Source organism: Dermochelys coriacea, chromosome 1, assembly GCF_009764565.3.
Source record: "Dermochelys coriacea isolate rDerCor1 chromosome 1, rDerCor1.pri.v4, whole genome shotgun sequence".
NCBI classification, from domain to species: Eukaryota; Metazoa; Chordata; order Testudines; family Dermochelyidae; genus Dermochelys; species Dermochelys coriacea.
In genome coordinates this window covers 138,762,687-138,783,944 of record NC_050068.2, presented here as the reverse complement: position 1 = coordinate 138,783,944, position 21,258 = coordinate 138,762,687, and the positions used below count along the sequence as shown (strand labels likewise).

Below are 21,258 nucleotides of genomic sequence, written 5' to 3'. Positions count from 1 at the left end.
GAGTTATTTTTAAGGAAACAGTTCAACATGACCCACTACTTCTAAAAGTTATATTTATTCACTTATGTAATGGAGGGTTTAATATAAACAGAATAGCATGAGCTAGGTTCAGTTTCACTTGTAATTCTTATAAGCAGGTTAGTTATGGAAGAATTTCTCGTCTCCCACACAAAACAAATACAGAAATCAGTGTTTTCAGGAACCATGCCTCTCTTCTTTGTACAATACTTAGCACACTTTTTGCACAATACACCCAAATAACTGCTGTATTGTACTGAACTATAATATTTAAATAAATAAAAATATCAGGACTTAAGTAATTATTGGGAAAAAATATGTTATTTGAAGTCCAGGGTGATCCTGCCAGGTGCTAAAGGCCCTCAACTCCCAGTGACATCAGTGAAAATTGGAAGCACTCAAGACCTCCACAAATTGTTCAATATCTTACAGGATCATGCCCTAAACTTGCGAGTGGAATACGTGTACATGTGCCACCATATCCCCAAAGCCATGAACTTATACTTCCCTACACACCCAATATACCAGTTCTGACAATTACCCATATCAACTTTGTCATAACTGTACCTTAGGGAGGGGAAAAAAAAAGGAAGTAGCTATTGTAAATCTAGGAAAATATTGTTCCATCTAGGCTATCACTGTGTGCGGTCTCTCATTAAGCACTGACTTATTATCATTTTAATAAATTATTAACCATACTTTATAAGGGAAAGATGAGTCACCAAAAATTCAACTAGTTTGCACAAAAATGTAAAAGGAAGACAATGGCAAAAGCCTGAATAGAACAAATCTCTCATAGCTCTCAGAGTTCTAGCTGACTCATAAGACGGTTTCTCCAATAAACTTACAAGTTCAGATGGACCATTTTTGTGAAATACAATAAGCTAATTTGAACTGGCAGATGCAGCTGAAGAAATTAATTCCACAAGAGTAAAGACTCATTGGGTTGCTCCAAACTCCGAAGTGTTTTCAGATGCACTTTTTTGCTCAGAGACCTGTTACATAATCTGTAAAAAATATGCTACAAACAAAAGTGATAATGACAGTTTCCAACTGGTGAAGCCACAGGATGTCTAATTAGGAAGAACACGATCAAGATTCATTGACTGACTTGGAATATTCTTTTTAATTATTACTACTACTACTACTCCTCACTTCATCGGATGCATTCGGTGGAAAATTCAGTGGGGAGATTTATATACATACATATACACACACATATACACACACACACACACACACACACACACACACACACACACACACACACACACACAGAGAGAACATGAAACAATGGGTTTTATCATACACACTGTAAGGAGAGTGATTACTTAAGATGAGCCATCACCAGCGAGGGGTGGGGGGAAGAGGAGGAAAACCTTTCATGATGACAAGTAAGGCGGGCCATTTCCAGCAGTTAGAGAAAATCTGAGGAACACTGCATCCACCAATGTGATATATGCTATCATGTGCCAGCAATGCCCCTCTGCCATGTACTTTGGTCAAACTGGACAGTCTCTACGTAAAAGAATGAATGGACACAAATCAGACGTCAAGAATTATAACATTCAAAAACCAGTTGGAGAACACTTCAATCTCTCCGGTCACTCGATTACAGACCTGAGAGTGGCTATCCTTCAACAAAAAAGCTTCAAAAACAGACTCCAGCGAGAGTCTGCTGAATTGGAATTAATTTGCAAAGTGGATACAATTAATTTAGGCTTGAATAGAGACTGGGAATGGATGAGTCATTACACAAAGTAAAACGACTTCCCCATGTTATTTCTCCCTCCCCCCCCCCCAGTGTTCCTCAGATGTTCTCGTTAACTGCTGGAAATGGCCCACCTTGCTTGTCACCATGAAAGGTTTTCCTCCTTCCCCCCCCCCCCCACTGGTGATGGCTCATCTTAAGTGACTCTCCTTACAGTGTGTATGATAAAACCCATTGTTTCATGTTGTGTGTGTGTGTGTGTGTGTGTGTGTGTGTGTGTGTGTGTGTGTGTGTGTGTGTGTGTGAGAGAATCTCCCCACTGTGTTTTCCACTGAATGCATCTGATGAAGTGAGCTGTAGCTCACGAAAGCTTATGCTCAAATAAATTTGTTCGTCTCTAAGGTGCCACAAGTACTCCTTTTCTTTTTGCGAACACAGACTAACATGGCTGCTACTCTGAAACCTACTACTACTACTACTAATACGTGTATCCCATAACATCACTAATATTGGAGTTGTTTAAAAGCACACACACACACACACACACACACAAGTTTATCATTACTGCTAAGGCAGTTCTTAGAACCCTAAACTACATAGCCATAGCTCTCCAGCTGCCCAGCTCGAAAGGCAGTGCTGCTGCCACCAGCTGCGCAGAAGAGTAGCAGTATTGCACCCCCGCTACAATAACTTAGCAAACTTCTACATGCCTACTGCATATTAGACTTTCACTTCATGTAAATTTAAAATGATCTTCAATTAAGGATTACAGCAAAAGCCTGTCTTTTCATCTAAAGCTAGTATATATGAGTGGGATTTTTTTAAAAACTATCACTGGGGCAGCTATCGATCAAAGTAATTAAACAAAAGGCACACATGAACTGGTTCACAATTTTTGTGGTGTGTTTAATTTAAATTTGTCTAGTTGTAGAATCAGAGTAGAGTAGAGTCTAAGTGGTACAGGGAAACTTGTCTTTGTAAGAATCCCACCTCGACTGGAACCATTAAAAATAAGATGGTACGTGTTGTTTTTGTGACTTGGCAGCCAGAAAATTAATATAGTTCATTCTATACATATTATATAGATCAGTGGTCTCCAAACCGTCAGGCAGACCCCCTTGGGGGGCAGAGAGGAACGTTTAGGGTGGGGAGGGAGCATGACAGGGCCTACGCCAGCCTCAACAGGGGTCAGAGAGGAAGTGCCATCCAGCCCCACGATCTGCTCTGGCCCCAGCCCCACCCCCAGTCCAGCTTGGGCCCCAGCTGCAGCCCTGCTCTTGTCCCCAGCCGCAGCTCCTGCTCCGGCTCCTGACAGGGGGTGGGTGGGGGGAGGATTAGGTTCCATTACGGGTAAGTGGGGGGGGGGTACAACAGAAAAAGTTTGGGGACCATTGGTATAGATATATGCTCACTCCAGTCAAAATCTACTGCAGTCATAGCAAGTAAAAGATTACTGTTTATGTTTTATCACATACAATATTGAGTGTTATTGCTAGGATTGTATGCCCACTCCTTTACTTTTAACTTGTTTCACCTAAAGAAAATATCAAGCCTAAAAAAATAAAGTTAAAGCATTATATATGAAACCAACCTATAAGCAAGTTAGCACAGGACATTTTCAGGTGTTCACTCTCTAAAAATATTTCTAGTATAATTAAAAGTTCTGCAGATTCCTAAATCTTATTCCAGTCATTTATTTATAGCACCACAGTCACTCTAAAATCTAATCAATTAAAAAACACTCCACAAAAACAGTTTCAGGTGCTACTGGCCCACCTGCCAATTTTGTGGTTCCACAATATCTCTGCAATCTCTCCCTCTCCCCTATTGCTATGTGCAAGGCCCACAACAGGGGATACCGACATGCAGATACAAAGCTGAGTAATGCAATAAATTTAGTACTACACAGGTTCATAGCTATTTGCCAGAATAGACATTTATTAGATTACAGAGAGGAAAGAGGAAACTGACTATACAAAGTACTGTCAAAAGGTACAAAGTGAAAAAGAGAACCACATATAAAAGAAATTTTTTGCCTGTATGTCATCTCTAATCTCAACTGTTGCTTAAAACAGTTAAATTTAAAAAGTCAGAAGTGTGATTTTTGGGTTGAAGGTGACCCCTTAAGGAAGGCTAACCAAGATTTTCACTTTCTTCTATTGTTACTACTTCAGGTAGGCAAAACAAAAACAACCACCACAAAACCAATAAAGGTGCTATATGGTATGAAACACATACCTGTCTTCAGGCAACTGTTCTGAGAAACCAGGGATTAATATGATCCAGTATAAGGAGTAAGTTACAGCAAGATTAATAAGAATCCTTTGCAGTAGCTATACTGTTAACGCTACAATGACAGGCTACCTTTACAGCAAGTTCTCTGGTGTTTGTATACTGTAAATACCTACTTTAAGTAGATAAAAGTGTTTTGTGAAGACAAAGGTTTTAGAGTTATGGAAAGAAGAACGCCGTAACAGGAAATATCCTGATGTGTGAAGAGGTTCAAAACAAAACAAAACTGTACTTATAAGTTTGCCTTCTAAAGACAAACTCTACAGTTATTTGAGCAGATCCTGAAACCCATACCCATACATGTAATTTCACTGAAGTCAATGGATCTAAGCCTGCACATATGTAACGACCAAAAAAAAAAAAAAATCCATCATCTCTTGACCTCTAACCTTAACAATACAGAACTTAAGAGATCTTTCATTTTAAAACAAGATTTTAGTAAAATGATACAGATAGCCATCTTTATACCTTAAAGCTGCCTTTGAAAGGAAAGTTTGATGGTTTAGGGGATTGATAATAGGATATGGAAACTGACTTCAAGGTCCTGGTCACTGACTTAACAGCAGGCCAATAGTAGGGTGACCAGATGTCCTGTTTTTTGGGACTTTTGCTTATATATAGACTTCTTACCTCCCACCCCCGTCTTATTTTTTCCACAGTTGCTATCTGGTCACCCTAGCCAATAGTAATAAAAAACGTACCATTTGACACGGTTTAGCCAGGCTGTTGGCTAAGTCCAATTCCTACATGACATATCTATTTCATATGTAAACCACCACCACAATTAGCATATTACAGGCAAATAAGGAACTGGTAGAGCGAATAAATCTTTCAAGGTCGTGGCTGGTTGAGATTCACTGCCGAGGCAGTGAACTGAAGTAAACATTGTGTTTATGTATTCTGTAGATATGTAGGACATCAATCCCCATGCCTGAGAAACTATTTATTTCACAAATGCTAAATTCAATTTAAATACATAATATACTTGGAAGATTTGCAAGTCATTGCATTTTAGACCACCATAGAAGTTGTTTTGGATTACACAGTGCACTTTAAGATGTTAATCATTTTGCAAGAGCCAGGAAAATGAAGTGATATTTTGAATTAAAGTACAAATGACATGGTTATTTGTGAACCAATTATATTTGAGGAGATCAACCAAAGCAAATTTCTGAGCTTTAAAAAAAAAAGTTATTTTGTAAATACACCAAATGATAATCATTTCTTCAACTTCTAATATCTGTAAAAGCTCAGCAAATAGATAACTGCTTTTAAATATTGGTTGTTTTCGGTGAAAAAAGAAGCCAGCTTTACTTAGCACTTATGGTCCAAACTTATTTTTTTGTGTTTCAAATCGTTTCATGCAGAAAAAGGTTCATGAATATCTGGTTCTATGTAATCAGACAGTCACATTCCCCCTTCACTTCACTAATGAATGAAGCAGTGTGTTAACATTAACATCTGTATTTCTATAGTCATCTGTAAGATTAAGAAAAACAAAATAAGGGAGACAGTACTACTATTCACCAAAATACAGGAGCTCTCTCTAGCTGGCATATTAAAAAATTACTCACATTTCTTCTTAAGATTTATTCATCACTTTCACATAGTGCCAGCAAATTTTATCCGTGTGCCACCAATATCAAAGAGATTTTTTCCTCCCCCCCAAAATACATTCATGTCAGTGTTAGAGTAAGAGAGACAAGATGGGCGAGGTAATATATTTTATTATACAAAATTTCTGTTGGTGAGAGACACAAGCTTCCGAGCTCATCTTCGGGTCTGGGAGTTTCCAGAAGAGCTCTGGGTAAGCTCGAAAGTTCGTCTCTCTCATCAGAGATTTTGTCCAATAAAAGATGTCATTCACCTTGACTCTCTAATATCTGGAGACCGACATAGCTACAACTACATGCCATATAGTGTCAAAATAAGTCATTTATTTCAGCTTTCAAAGTACCATTGACTAAAGAGTTAATTTGAAACATCAAGGGGTAATTCCAACTGAATAGCACAAATTCAGAGTCACACTAGAGATTTGAAGCTAAGGTGGAAAAACAAACACTCCCTACACAGGACTAAACTGGTCATAGGAATGTCCCACACTGCCTACAAAACATTTGCATTTTTGCCTTTTTAGAGAGACCTAAAACACTCCAATATTACATACAAAAATGTTAATGGGACCCATGTATATAAAGAAGTTTATAACTAAACTCTAAGGATATTGTTGCTCCTTTTTTTTGTGGACAAAAGAAAGGTTTAAATTAAGTCTCATAATTATGAGGTAATGTATGTGTATAGATCTTGGTACAAATAAAGCAATACCCTTTTGTTGTAATTTCACAGCCCTCATATTCAGATTTTTATTTTTGGTCTGAAATGTGTTTCGTGAATGCAAATATAATAGTATTGAAGTCCAAAAGCAGCTACTTTATCCCTTGAAAAATCATGTATACGTTATGGACTGTGTAGCCTAGAAGACAAAGTATAGGTAGAACATTTCTAAGGTATTAAGATAAAATTCTGTTGGGGGTAGATTTTTATTTTAAAATTTCTATTTTCCATTCTCTCAGTGTTCAGTTTATCAAAATATTTAATCGTTTTCATGCAAATATATTCTTCATTTAAAAAATACTTAAAACAATTTTAGTGAAGGAAAATTATATTGTATTATGAACTTTTGCATAAGGATGGTTTGTGTCTAAAAGCTTATTATGGTAACGGATTGTCATCTCTAAGAAGTTAGATTTGTCAATATAATAGTTGAAATATTAAACAAACTGAATAGGCTCTGTAGGTAGAGGATTTTAGATCTATAGTTCTCATCATTTTTACTGTGTTATGTTTTAATTAACATGAAATTGATTCTTAGCACTTTTTAAAAGGAAAATATTACCATGTTTCTCATGTGCTGAAAAATCTAGGTGGAAAGAGATTAAGCCATATAAACTGCTGTAATAAAGACAGCAAGATTTGGCAGACAGAAAAGGTGGTATTACAGTTAGAATATAGGACATGAAGTCACAAATATGGACTATTCCCATTACTTCCACATACTTCCTGCATGTCTGTGCAAGTCACCTACCTTCTTTGTACCTTGGTTTCCCGATATGTAAAATCCAGATAACACCTACCTCACGGTGGTATTGCAAGGCTTAGCTCATGTTTAAACAATCCATTTGCAAGCAAAGGGTTACAAGTAATAGCCAACATAGATTTGTCCAGAACAATTCATACCAAACCAACCTGATTTCCTTCTTTGAAAGGATTACTGGCCTACTGGATACGAGAGAAGTTATAGATGTCATGTATCTTAATTTTAGTAAGGCTTCTGGCAATCCCACATGACCTTTTCTTAAGAAAATTAGGGAAATGTGATCTTGATGAAATTACTGTAACATGGGTATCACAGTTCAGGGCAACAGCACCTCTACTACCCCTCTGTGGTCCAATTGAAGGCATTCACTCTAGACTCCAGGATCCCTCAGGCATCACCTGTCTTGGGTAGAGAGCCTCAACTCCCTTCCATCTTACCTGGGTTTTTCCAGGCTGCACAGTTCCCAGCATACACTGTGAATTCCCCAGCAAGTCAGACTGCCTCAACAGGCCTGTTTTGCCTTTTCCACAAAGGCTTTAAAACAGCATTATTGCCCAAAGTATGACTTATCGCACAGCTTTTCATAATCAAGCATATTCATTCTTAAGGTGAAAATATTACAGTGAAACCATATTAAAAACAATACAAGAACCTACACCCATGCAACTAGGCATACAAGTGATCACCCCCCCCAACTCCAACAAGAGCGCTGGCAAGTGATCTATCCTTTAAACCCCATCAAGAGCAGTTTTTTTCCCACGATAACAGCTGTTACCAAAGAACAAGGACACATAAGAATCTGACAGGTTTCAGAGTAGCAGCCGTGTTAGTCAGTATTAAGTACTCCTTTTCTTTTTATAAGAATCTGAGCATCACTCCTTTATAGAGTTTGGGTCTTTGATCTGTAGATACATGAATAGGTAATCAGCCAATGGTCCCCTCCTCAGGGTAAAATTCAAAGGTTGGGTCTTTGCATAACCGAAGGAGGTAATTTGCATTCCCCCCCCCCCCACACACACACACCCATGTATTTCCTAGGAACTCCACTTAACTTTTTCTGGTACATTATTTAAAATAGTCCTTTAAAGTTCATAGCACTTCCCCAGGTTTACATTGGCCATGTCACCTCCCCAGAAAAGTTACATAAGACCCCACAATAATGCATAAACTTCGCATTTTTAATACAATGGACTGCAAAGATACTTAAATTTATTTCAGTAAAGTTGATCCAGGATATTGCAGCATGGCCATTTCTGTCACAGTGAGTACAAAAGTGGTGGAAAGAGCATACTCAAATAGTAGTTCTTAATAGTTCACTGTCAAACTGGGAGTGATGTATCCTTGTATGGTACTATTCAATATTTTCATTAAAAACTTGGATAATGGAGTGGAGAATATGCTTATAAAATATGCATTTGATATCAAACTCAGAAGGATTTCTACCACTTTAGAGGACAGGATTAGAATTCAAAATGACCTTGGAAAATGGGAGAATTTGTCTGAAATCAATGAGATAAATTTAATAAAGATAAATGAAAAGTACTATACTTAGGAAGGAAAAACCAAATGCACAAATACAAAATGGAGAATAACTGGCTAGGCAGTAATACTACTGAAAAGTAGCCAGCAGTTATAGTGGATCACAAATTGAATATGAGTCAATAAACTGATTCAATTGAGAAACAGGCTAGCCTTCTGGGATGTATTAATAGGAATGTCATATGCAAGACATTGGAGGAAATTGTCTGGCTCTGTTTAGCAAGTGAGAGGCCTTAGCTGGAGTACTGTGTCCAGTTCTGGGAGCCACACTTTCAGAAATATGTGTACAAATTGGAAAGTCCACGGGAAAGCAACAAAAATGATAAAAGGTTTTTAAAAAACTGACCTGTGAGAACAGGATTAAAAATTGGACAAGTTTAGTTTGAAAAAAGCTGAGGAAGGACCTAATAATAATCTTCAGAGAGGATAAGGGATGTTATAAAGAGGACTGTGATCAATTTTTTCTCCATGTCCACTGAAGGCAAGACAAGTAGTAATCTGCTTAAACCACAGCCAGGGAGATTTAGGTTACATATTAGGAAAAACTTTCTAACTATAAGGATAGTTAAACACTGGAATAGGCATCCAAGGGAAGTTGTGGAATACCCATCACTGGAGGTTTTGAAGAACAAGTTAGAAAAATGCCTGTCAGGAATTGTCTAGATAAACTTGATCTTGCCTCAGGAGCATGGGGCTGGACTAGATGACCTCTTGAGGTCCCTTCCAGCCATATATTTCCATGATTCTCTGCTTGCTCATAAAGCACCTTGAAATCCTCAGATGGAAGGGGTTATTAGAAATGAAAGACATGGTTATTTTTAAATGGTGAAATGAGAGGATGAGCTGACCTATCTTCCCATCACAAACTTCTCCCAAGGTGTCCTTTTATTTCTTAACTTTTTTTTGGGGGGGGGACACAAAAAAACCCTGGGAAACTTGTATAGCTAATATAAAAAAAATTTGGGGGGCGGTGCTTTTTGGCCCATTGAGTAAATGAATTTCCAGAGATGACAGTCCTTCATTAAGAATGCTCTGCTTCTAGATCTCCAGTATTCAATACAGTAACTGTTCAGAAAAGTTTCACAGATAATCCCAACTAACATGGCAAAGGATGAGAAAAAAGTGGTCTCTGGGATAGTCAGAACCCATGTCATAGTGTTTTAGGACCAACTTCAATTCCACCAAGAAAAACTGATAGATACTGAAGTCTGAGAGCAGTGTGTAACATGCTTCAGAGAGAAGCACTGACACTGAAGTATCTGAACCATTTTCAAAGGTATCCCTATGTAGACAGCATCTCAACTAAATTTTTTTTAAACAGAGTTGAACTGTTCTTTTTCTGACTAGACTCTTTTGTAGAGGGGAATTTTTTTTTAATTTTACTTTGTACTTGAAGCTTTGATTCTCCTCGCACCCACTCTACTCCATGCATTAACAGAAATAGCCACTGCTACTGTCATACCACACGAGTGCTACAGATAAATACACCATTGCTCCAGTGGTAGAATCTGACATGCTAGCTCAAAAATCTGTAAAGCTCTCTCATGAAGCAGTGCATGTTCAGTAAGTTGTATAGTCAATGTAGTAAACAAATGCAGTAGTAGTGACTTTGCCAACCATCAAGATTTACGGAAATGAATACTCCTTGATGACTTACTGTTAGGATTATACAGCATCACAGTACATACTTTTCTTTTTATATCTTATTATGTAAATACTAAAAAGGAGTACTTGTGGCACCTTAGAGACTAACAAATTTATTTGAGCATAAGCTTTCGTGAGCTACAGCTCACTTCATCAGATGCATTCAATGGAAAATAAAGTGGGGAGATTTAAGCTACTATACCCTAAAATATTTTCCTAGAGAATTTTAAACAAAAACAGATTCCATATAAAGTCTTCCATCCCATCTTTAAAATTCTCCTATTTTCATCAGTTTAACTTGACCTTCAACATCACTTTAACATGCAATCCGACTATTGATTTTGGAAACTCACGAGGCTACCACCTTCCCTTCCCCCTCTCTTTTTAATAGTTTCTCTGATTAAAAATCAGAAATTATTTTAAGCCATAAAAGGGCTAAATTATAACAGCAGAATAAATGTAAGTTTTTTATAAAATGTACTTGCTTTGAATGGAAGCACAAAGCACCACTGTAACAGACATTAAAGTTGAAAATTAGACTGCTTTGGTATTCAGGTAATATATATACTGAAACTTTAAAAAAAAGATAGCTGTTTATTTTGTTTTTAGGCAAATCCAAAATGCACTATGGAATGTAAATTCAATCATATTATGTTTAATTATGGAGAAAAAAATAAATTGCAATGTTTCACACAATCAATAAGGAGAAGCAGGATTTACAGACTGGGGCTACACAAAAATCAAGAGACCATTACTACAATGGGTACGATAGAACACAGTCATTCACTTTCAGCATGAGCTTCAGGCGCTCAGCACATCTTCATTTTTTAATTTTTATAAAAGGCCATTATTTGTATTATCCTAGGACCTAGGAACCCAATTCATGAACAAGGACTCCACAGTGCAAGGTGCTGTACAAACACAAAACAGAAACAATTTATTTGAAAGTGTTGCCCTTTATTACTGCATAACCTGATGGCTTAGGCCTCTCAGTCTCCATGGAAAGCTTTCACTTGCCAGTACAGAGTAAACATTGATTTTTTTCTCCAAATACTATTCTATATTGTACTGTATTCACTCACAATCTGATCTATGGAGCAACAAAGTTTTCACTTAAAAAAAAAAAAAGATTAATTTCTATCCCTTATGGATGTGAAACTTAATCTTCCAAATGTGAACGTAGACCATTGTCTTTCCGAATCTACAGAGAACCCTAACTCCTGATTGGTGTGTGTATATCAATCTCCCCTCAAAATGCATCCGATGAAGTGAGCTGTAGCTCACGAAAGCTTATGCTCTAATAAATTTGTTAGTCTCTAAGGTGCCACAAGTACTCCTTTTCTTTTTGCGAATACAGACTAACACGGCTGCTACTCTGAAATCTCCCCTCTGTTTTTTCCACCAAATGCATCCCATGAAGTGAACTGTAGCTCACGAAAGCTTATGCTCAAATAAGTTTGTTAGTCTCTAAGGTGCCACAAGTCCTCCTTTTCTTTTTGCGGATACAGACTAACACAGCGGCTACTCTGAAACCTAACTCCTGATGTTGCTCATAGCTTTCCCCAAGCAGTAGCTGGAAGAAATTCACTGACTGTTGTCAGTTTCACGACAGCAGTTTCCTGCTACTGCTTGGGAAAGCTACCTGCCGCATCAACGGTAGGCAATGAAGCTATGCAGACAAGAGAAGGATCCAAAACCAGAGGCTGGAGAAGTAGTTAAGCAGCAGCACCACCACCCACACATCTTCCACACAGAAGCCAGAAACCAGGAATTAAAAAGGTAGCGCAACCCCCTCCCTTCCAGCCTTCAACGGGCTCTGAAGGGCGGGTTGGAAGCGTGAGCCATCAGCGTCCCACTCAGAACATCCCTCTCCCTTGCAGCTGTCCAGGACCGCGGTGGGGGCCAAGGAAATCCATATTTAGTTGCACATCCACTAGCCAGAGGCTGATATGAAAGATGGAGGCTTGGCGCAAAGGCAAGGGACAGCCCCACCGCGATGGGGATCCCAGCGCCTCTCCCCTTCCCCGCAGGCGACACTGGGGAAGGGTCTCCCCCCCCCCCCGCCCCGCCGGTGGGCTGCGCCTGAAGCGCCCCGATGCTCCCCGCGCCACTTCTCCGCCCGCATCGCTCCCTGCCTAGGAGCAAGTGGCCCATTTCCCTAGCCGGGGGAAGCCACAAACCCACCCCGGGGGACGGCGCGGAGGGTTTCCGAGGCAGCCGCCAGCACCGACCCGTCCCAACCAGGGAAGCCCGGGCGGCAGGGACGAGCCATGAATCCCTGCGACCACCGCCCCCCCCAGTTGCCCTCGGCCCCAATCGCCTCAGCAGCAACCGGGAGCCCGACGCACCCTCGCCCCGGCGCCGCGGGGAAACCAGCCCCAGCCGGCCCCGCAGCGCAGGGGCCGCTCACTGCCCGGGGCGGGGGAGCCCAGCCGCGGCCCCGCCGTTACCGGACAGGTGACAGGCGGGGCCGGGGCTTCCCCTCGCCGCGCGGCCCCGGCACTCACCCGGCTCTGGCGGCTGCTAGGCTGCGGCTCCGCCAGCGCGCACCACCCTGTCCGCTCCGCTCTCAGCCTAGCCCGCTGCCCGCCTCGCCCCGCCCACGCGGACTGCATTGACACCGGCCCCCACCAATGGGAGAGAGGGAGCCCGCGGGCAGGCAGCCACGCCCCCCACCACGCGGCCAATACGAGCTGGCTCTCCCTCCGCACGGGCGGGGCTGGGGGCCCCACCCCCCCCCTCCGTCCGCTCTCCTACCTCGACCCCGCCCACCGCGTGGACACGCTCGGTTGACTCTGCAGTTCCCGAGCAACCAGAGCCGGGGTGCGGGCGGCTGGCTGACAGCTGGAGCCTGGGTCCGAGCCGGAGCGGGAGGGGGAGCAGCCGCAGCGGGGGTCGTGACAGGAAGGAGGCGGCGGCAGCAGCAGCGAGGGGGGCGGGGAGGAGATCCCGATAGCGGAGGGGGGAGCAGCTGCTGTCAAATGCATGCAACATGCAGGATCCCCGTGACACAGACAGGTGGAGGCCCAGGGCGGTGATCTTCGGGGAGGCATCAGTGGGTTGGTGTAGGAATGTTTCTAGGGGCTGGCTGTCAGCGGCTCGTGAGGAGGCAGAGTCCGCTCTGGGGGTTGTCTAATTTAGAAGGGGTTTTAATCTCTCCCCGCTCTCTTGAAATCGTTACACTGCATTTTGGGGGGCGGGGGTGCAGGCGAACTATTACACGCACAACACACCGACGCACAGAGCTGCAAGAGTCACTGGTGTGGCGAAAGGCAAGAAGAGAGGCTGGGGCTCAGATAGGGATGAAGGGAGCTGCTTCCTCTCCCTCTGGATTTGCAGGACAGTCTGTGGGTTAAATCCCCTTCTTTTCCTCAGATCACTGTCAAATGTTTCAAACGGGGAAAAAACACTCTAAAATACCAGTGTTGCCAACCCATTAGCATTCAAAAATCATGTCAGTTTCAAAAAAAAAATCATGAGCTGGCTTAAAAATTATCCAGTGAAGTGAGTGTAGCTCACAAAAGCTTATGCTCAAATAAATTTGTTCCTCTCTGCCACAAGTACTTCTTTTCTTTTTGTGGATACAGACTAATATGGCTGCTCTCTGAAACCTTTAAAGTAATAATACTTCCAGCCTTTTTTACATGTCTTCTGCTGTTTGATCCACCTTTTACAGCTTTTCTCTGCAAACCATTTGAGCTAGAAATGTACTCTTAAAAAAACTGAAGCTGAGAAACTCCCAGATTCACATGATTCCAGGAGCCAGGGCTATCAAAAAAAACCCCCTATACAATATTACAAGAATCATGGTAAAATTTCAAGGGATGGCAACATGTACTCTCCTGGAGACACAACATGGAGTATGGCTGTTTGGTAGCTGTTGTTTGGTTTGACTTCCCTGTCTCATACTGTATCTTGTAATTGAATTTATCTAAATGAGAGATCATTAGTGGAGAGTCATCTTGGGAATGAATTATATTTGCTGATTCAACATGGCTGTTAAAGAGAAATTCATCTGTTTTTTGTGGTGTTGCTTAACAGCAACTTACAAACACTTGCAAAAAGAAAATTACTCAGATACTATAGAGATGAGGGCCTTATAATTACCTAGCTAGATGGACCAATCAATAGAAACCTTTCAAAAACAGGGGAATCCCCTATCCAACAGCATTAGCCACTGTTCAACTCTAGATATAACCTTCATCATATATGGTCCTCCATCCCAAACATACAATGTATTGCAGTATCAGAAATAGATCATATTATCTATGGGCATAAACATAATCTGAAGTGAAATTCAAGCAAAAACATGAAACTAGTTCCCAGAGAGTTGTACACATGCTGCAGCATTTGCTACTCTGGACTCGATTGGTGTATATTTATAAACATTTATTATCTCAGCGTCTCTACAGATTCCAGGATACAGGATGCTTCTGCCACCACTGAAAATGGTGATAAATGAATATGATGTACATTAATTCTTAAAAGAAGTACATGAGTTTCCTGTGATATATGCTAATAATTAAAACAAATATTCTGTCTTATTGTGCTTCATTTTTTCTTTAATACCAGGCCTGATTATAAGTGCAGTAGCGCAGTCACTGTGAATTCTTGTAAATAGTCATGGAGTGTCATACACTGCTGAGCCAAAAACAGAGTGGAGAACTGTCATTTGTTTCTGGGGTTAGTATCTATATAATAATAATTTCTATTTTTAGGATCAGATTCTTCTCAAAGGGAAGTGAATTTTCAGGTTTATGGGTAAAGATCAAATATGATTACAGCAAACGTTTCCAACCTTAATCCTGATATTGCAATGAAATCTGCCCAGGTACACCTTTGTGTCTTAGGGAGACCTTTGTGGGCAGAGACAGTACTTTGCACAAAACTGATTCAGGATCAGGGCCCTGGCTTGTTTTGGATTGGTTTATATATATATGTATATATAAGGGCTGTCAAGCGATTAAAAAAACAAGTTTGTTTACATTTACAGGAGTTCAAGTTCTGTAGTTTCCACATCGGAGTGTTGCTCTTTTAAGACTTCTGAAAGCATGCTCTACACCTCATCCCTCTCAGATTTTGGAAGGTACTTCAGATTCTTAAAGCTTGGGTCTACTGCTGTAGCTATCTTTAGAAATCTCACATTGGTATCTTCTTTGCACTTTGTCAAATCTGCAGTGAAAGTGTTCTTAAAATGAACAACATGTGCTGGCTCATCATCCAAGACTGCTATAACCCTATGAAATATATGAGAATGCGGGTAAAACAGCAGGGGACATATAATTCTCCCCCAAGAAGTTCAGTCACAAATGTAATTAATGCATTATTTTTTAACGAGCATCATTAGCATAGAAGCATGTCCTCTGGAATGGTGGCCGAAGCATGAAGGAGCATATGAATGTTTAGCATATCTGGCAGGTAAATACCTTGCAATGTTGGCCACAAAAGTGCCATGCAAATGCCTGTTCTCATTTTCTGGTGACATTGTAAATAAAAAGAGGGCAGCATGAACTCCTGTAAATGTAAACAAACTTGTTTGTCTTAGCGATTGGCTGAACAAGAAGTAGGACTGAGTGGACTTGTAGGCTTTGAAGTTTTACACTGTTTTGTTTTTGAGTGCAATTATGTAACAAAAAATTTACATTTGTAAGTTGCACTTTCACAATAAAGAGATTGCACTATAGTACTTGTATTAGGTGAATTGAAAAATACTATTTCTTTTATCATTTTATAGTGCAAATATTTGTAATGAAAAATAATATACACTGATTTTAATTACAACACAGAATACAATATATATGAAAATGTAGAAAAACATCCAAATACTTAATAAATTTCAATTGGTATTCTATTGTTTAACAGTGCAATTAAAACTGTGATTAATTTCGATTTTTTTTTATTCACAATTCATTTTTTTTAGTTAATCACATGATATGTGTGTGTGTGTATATATATATATATATAAAGTAGAATGTGTGGTACAGAAGATAGAGCACTTTGCTATGAAACTAATGTCATTCTAAGTATTGCCTGACTAAGGATTGGCAAAGATCAGGCCCATAATACCATATGCCTCAAACCCAACCATACATCACAGATTTAAGTTTATAATTGAATGGCTTCTAGGCTTTGTTCAATATTTTTCAGAGCATTTCTCCCTCATTCTGTGGTTATACTCTGAAATATGAGTGTATACCAGTTTCACCCTGCAGTTCCATGTTTCCAGATTTTGCACTTGCAGCTTAATTTTATTAGTGCAGTGTGAGCTAGAAGAGAATCCAGCTCACTCACACAGAACAGTAATGGCTTTGCAGTGCTAACCAGAATAAAATATAGAAAAAAACCTGGTTTAGTCAGTAAAATAAGCTGAAGTGACTCTGAATATAGACAGGGAGCAGATCATGTAGAAAAAGAAGGTGTCATTTTTAGTCCTTTTTCTTACCATAGCTCCTCTTTAATGACACAACAAGAAGGAATAATGAATTTGGGCCTCCTCAATATTTTTTTCAAGGGAGGAGAAGAGAGATGCAGAATGTCTCACTCCAGAAAGTCTTTGAAAACAGCACAAAACTAGGAGAAAGCTGGCTTTAGGCCTCCTTTTTGGCCCCATGATCTTCATTATCCCAATGCCAGACTTGTCCCCAAGTCTATATTAAAGCAGCACAGGGGCTGCTCTGGAAACTGGGGGAATTTCCCAGTCCTATATGTGCCCTGTCCAGTGGGGGCCGGGAGTGCAGAGGAGCCATTATAACAATTCTACCCCTGCAGGGGAATGCTCCACTCGCAGGATCCACCAACTTCATGCAGTTTTGTGCCATAAAATCAGTGCAAAGTTGCCTTGACAGACTGGAGTTTCTGGCCCATTGGGCCCTTGTCGAGTCATTTACATCTTTGCAAAGTAGGGGCCAAACCATAGGCATAGTTTGACTTCTATATTTGAGTGGAGTAGCTCCAGTCAGGCCAACGTTGCCACGTGTGGGTGAGGGGAGGCAAATTCCACACCTGCTCGAGGCTTGCAGTTTAGGGGGGCAAACATCCCTCCTCCCACCAGCAAACTACACCCATGGGAGAAACTGATGTAAGCATCAATGGGGAATTCTGAATTAATAGCATTTTACATCCACTTTCCACAGCTATAAATGACTATATGAGGCAAAGACAGTCACGCCCATTCCATTTTAGAAAATCACCTAAACAGACATGAAATCAATGGGAGTTTAGCCGGCCATAAACGAAAACTGCAGGAATTGGCACATGGTCATAAGCACATTATTCACCACTCTTTCTTGCTGTGAAACTTCATTTCATGTACAAGAAACAGAATATGAAGAAGTTAATAAATATTGTTTCTTCTTCAGAGCCTTAGGAATAAACAATTCAACAAAAAGGGAGCTTTTATTCTTATTCTCCATGTTCTGACTGCTGCCTTCACTGGGCCCAGATCCTTAATTTGGCAAGCACTCTTATAAAAAGCACTCAACATCTTTTTGCATGCCATTGTTAGACTTTTAATGTATGTAGTATTATTTGCAATTAATACTGAGGGCCTGATCCTCAGCTTGTACAAATTTGTATAGCTCCACTGAAGTCCCTGAGCTTTTTATAAAGTTCTGTTCAAAATAGGTATTTTAAAATGCACTATTTGCATATATTCTTGAATTGGATCATTTTATTGTGATGATAGAATTGATCAAAGAATTTTGGCCTCATGTCTCTCAAGGGGGTATTTCCATGCAGATGTCTAGAAACTAGTTAATTCCTCATTATTTTTTTGGTAGGTAAGGGGGAAGGTGTCCCCCACGCTTGGCAAAAATGGTAAGGGATTCAACCCACAGGATCTGCACATTCCTGAGATCTGACTGGATTGAAAGGGATCCAAGAGAGGCCAGGGTTTTCTGCACAGACGTTCAAAGCCCACTGACAGACTGCTAAACTCCCAAGCCAGGATGGCACATACTGGTGGGGAAAGGTTTAACAGCATGAAAGAAGAACCTTTGCAAAATAATGCGGAGTCATTCAGCTGTACGGTATTTTCCACTGGTTTGTCCTATGGGACTTGTAGGACAAGGGAAATGAATGTTGCTCTGAAGAGTGACTGTTTTCTGGCCCATCCATGGATCCAGATTTCATGACTCTTTGGAAGGAGGATAGAGGAAGTATAAGCTATGATACCCTATAGCCAGGCCACACGCACCATTCACGACTTGCATCATCTCCCCAAGGATGTGTGTATGTTTTGAGTTGCAGAAGCATTGAGGAGCATTTGGGCCTTCATAGTTAGGTTTATTTTGTTCAGTTGTAGTTCTATTGAGTCTGACCTCAACCTACTTTTTTTCTTGTAATTTATAATTTGTATTGTAATGTTACAATGTAGTATTTAGGAAATATCATACTGAGATCTGATGAGAACTACCCAGGACTGTAAATCATAATTTGCATTGTTTCCTGCCAAAGTTGAACTGATTCTTTTTCCAACAGAAATACAGATAGTAATTGGATTGCTCTGTTAGTGCTTCTGAATGCAACACAATATGTTAATTTCACAAAGAAAAGAGTTTGAGGGTTGAAACTCAAACATTTGTTTCCAGACCCTGTTGTAATCTTAAATAATATGACAATTCTAAAAGCTATATTCGCAAAAAGAAAAGGAGTATTTGTGGCACCTTAGAGACTAACAAATTTATTTGAGCATAAGCTTTCGTGAGCTACAGCTCACTTCATCGGACCAAATGCATCCGATGAAGTGAGCTGTAGCTCACGAAAGCTTATGCTCAAATAAATTTGTTAGTCTCTAAGGTGCCACAAGTACTCCTTTTCTTTTTGCGAATACAGACTAACATGGCTGCTACTCTAAAAGCTATATTGTGACGCATGGCTAGAAAGGGTTAAACAGCTTGCAGGCTAGAAAGATATGCGAATGATAATTAGGGCCATTCAGCTAAATAGGCTAGAACTTTGAAATGCAAACCCCTGTATTGTTAGAAGTAATACTAATTGTGTGTATTTTAGATGCTACCCCTTAAACAGACAGTTCCTGTCACTATAACTATTGATTCAGAGATCAAAATGGAATATTATATTTGGATGAATCTTGGGTAAAATAATGTCATTGTATATATATCTCTTTGAAGTTTGTAATAAAGTAATGGATAAATTGCCCTATGTAAATTTGTGTAATTAATTACTGGCTGTGTTTAGAAAGCAAAAGTTTACATCAAAAGCCTATTGTTTAACCAGGACAGTGTGATCAAGTGGATGCTAGAACACTGTATAAAAAGACCCATGGGTCCTGATCCTGTTCATCTCAGATCTTCTTAAGTTTCGTTGGGGGAAGTTTGAGTCACAAGACTGAAGTCCCAGTTATGCTGGTACACCCCGAATATGACATTTGGACATTGGACTATAACCTATGAACTGAATTTTAAAGGAACTCTTTGCAACTACAAAGCTCACCATCTATGCTATGAATCTGAACCTCAATGATTGAACTCATGCGTGTATGTATATTGATCTTTTAACCATACTCTCTCCCTTTTGTTTTTTAATAAATTTTAGTTTAGTTAATAAGAATTGGTTGTAGCGTGTATCTGGGTAATATCTGAAACATTCATTAACCTGGGAGATAATGTGTCCAATACTTTGGGATTGGTAGAATCTTTACTTTTATACAATGAAATAAGATTTTCAGATATCATCATATTTGACTTAGGTACCTGGATGGAGGACTGAGACTGGATCACTTTAAGGCAGGGGTTCCCAAACTTGGTTCGCGGCTTGCTCAGGGTAAGCCCCTGGTGGGCCGCAAGACGCTTTGTTTACCTCTGCGTCTGCAGGTATGGGCGCTCCCAGCTCCCAGTGGCTGCGGTTCGCCATTCCCAGTCAATGAGAGCTTCAGGAAGCGGTGGGATGGCCCGCGCCCCCAGCTCAGAGCCCTGACCTCCTCCCATACCCCAAACCCCTCATCCCCAGCTTCGTTGGGTCACGGGCATTAACAATCTTCAACTAGGTCGTCAGAAAAAAAGTTTGAAAACCACTGCAGTAGGGTGTAGTATACATCTTCCATGCCTATATAGGCAGCTGTGTCCCAAGACGAAGTTCACTCCAGAGGACAGTTAACAATAGCAGTAGCCCAGCAGAGTGGGCACTGCAGCCAATTAGAACCACTAAATTCATGCTCCAGACCTGTATTCTCAGTCCTGCAAGCGGAAGTCAGGGGACTAGGCAATGAATATGGCACAGTATGTACGATCTATCTGGTTTTAAGATTCTACTTGATAAGTTTATGGAGGAGATGGTATGATGGGATAATGGGATTTTGGTAAGTAATTGATCTTTAAATATTCAGGGTAAATAGGACTAATCCCCTGAGATGGGATATTAGATGGATGGGATCTGAGTTACCCAGGAAAGAATTTTCTGTAGTATCTGGCTGGTGAATCTTGCCCATATGCTCAGGGTTTAGCTGATTGCCATATTTGGGGTCGGGAAGGAATTTTCCTCCAGGGCAGATTGGAGAGGCCCTGGAGGTTTTTCGCCTTCCTCTGTAGCATGGGGCATGGTTGACTTGAGGGAGGCTTCTCTGCTCCTTGAAGTCTTTAAACCATGATTTAAGGACTTCAATAGCTCAGACATAGGTGAGGTTTTTCGTAGGAGCGGGTGGGTGAGATTCTGTGGCCTGCGCTGTGCAGGAGGTCGGACTAGATGATCAGAATGGTCCCTTCTGACCTTAGTATCTATGAATCTATGAATCTATAAACTTCCTTTTAGAAATAAGCAATAATGTACTTTTCCTTAAGTACAACCAGGTTTATTTCTTTCTAAAAGCACTGAGTATTTGGAAAGTGAAGTCAACACTTTATCCACAGAGCACATTCACGTTGGGGTGGCCCACGCAAGCTTTAATATGGTGTCTTACCAACAGACCTTCATTTTTATGGAAATACCCGTAACACCTCTA

General features: G+C 40.4%; 1 protein-coding gene across 6 annotated transcripts in view; it reads right to left on the bottom strand.

Annotated features, from left to right (window-relative positions):
• CDKL5 (cyclin dependent kinase like 5) overlaps window positions 1–12,907 on the bottom strand; it is a 199,371-nt gene extending 186,464 nt beyond the window's left edge. For 2 of the 6 annotated variants that reach the window (XM_038377939.2, XM_038378021.2), the window contains exon 1: window positions 12,809–12,907. The gene's annotated coding sequence lies outside the window, so the exon portion shown is untranslated. The remainder of the gene's footprint in view (window positions 1–12,808) is intronic. The other 4 variants (XM_038377958.2, XM_038377968.2, XM_038377994.2 and 1 more) reach the window with 3 other exon arrangements.
• Window positions 12,908–21,258: the final 8,351 nt, after the last annotated feature.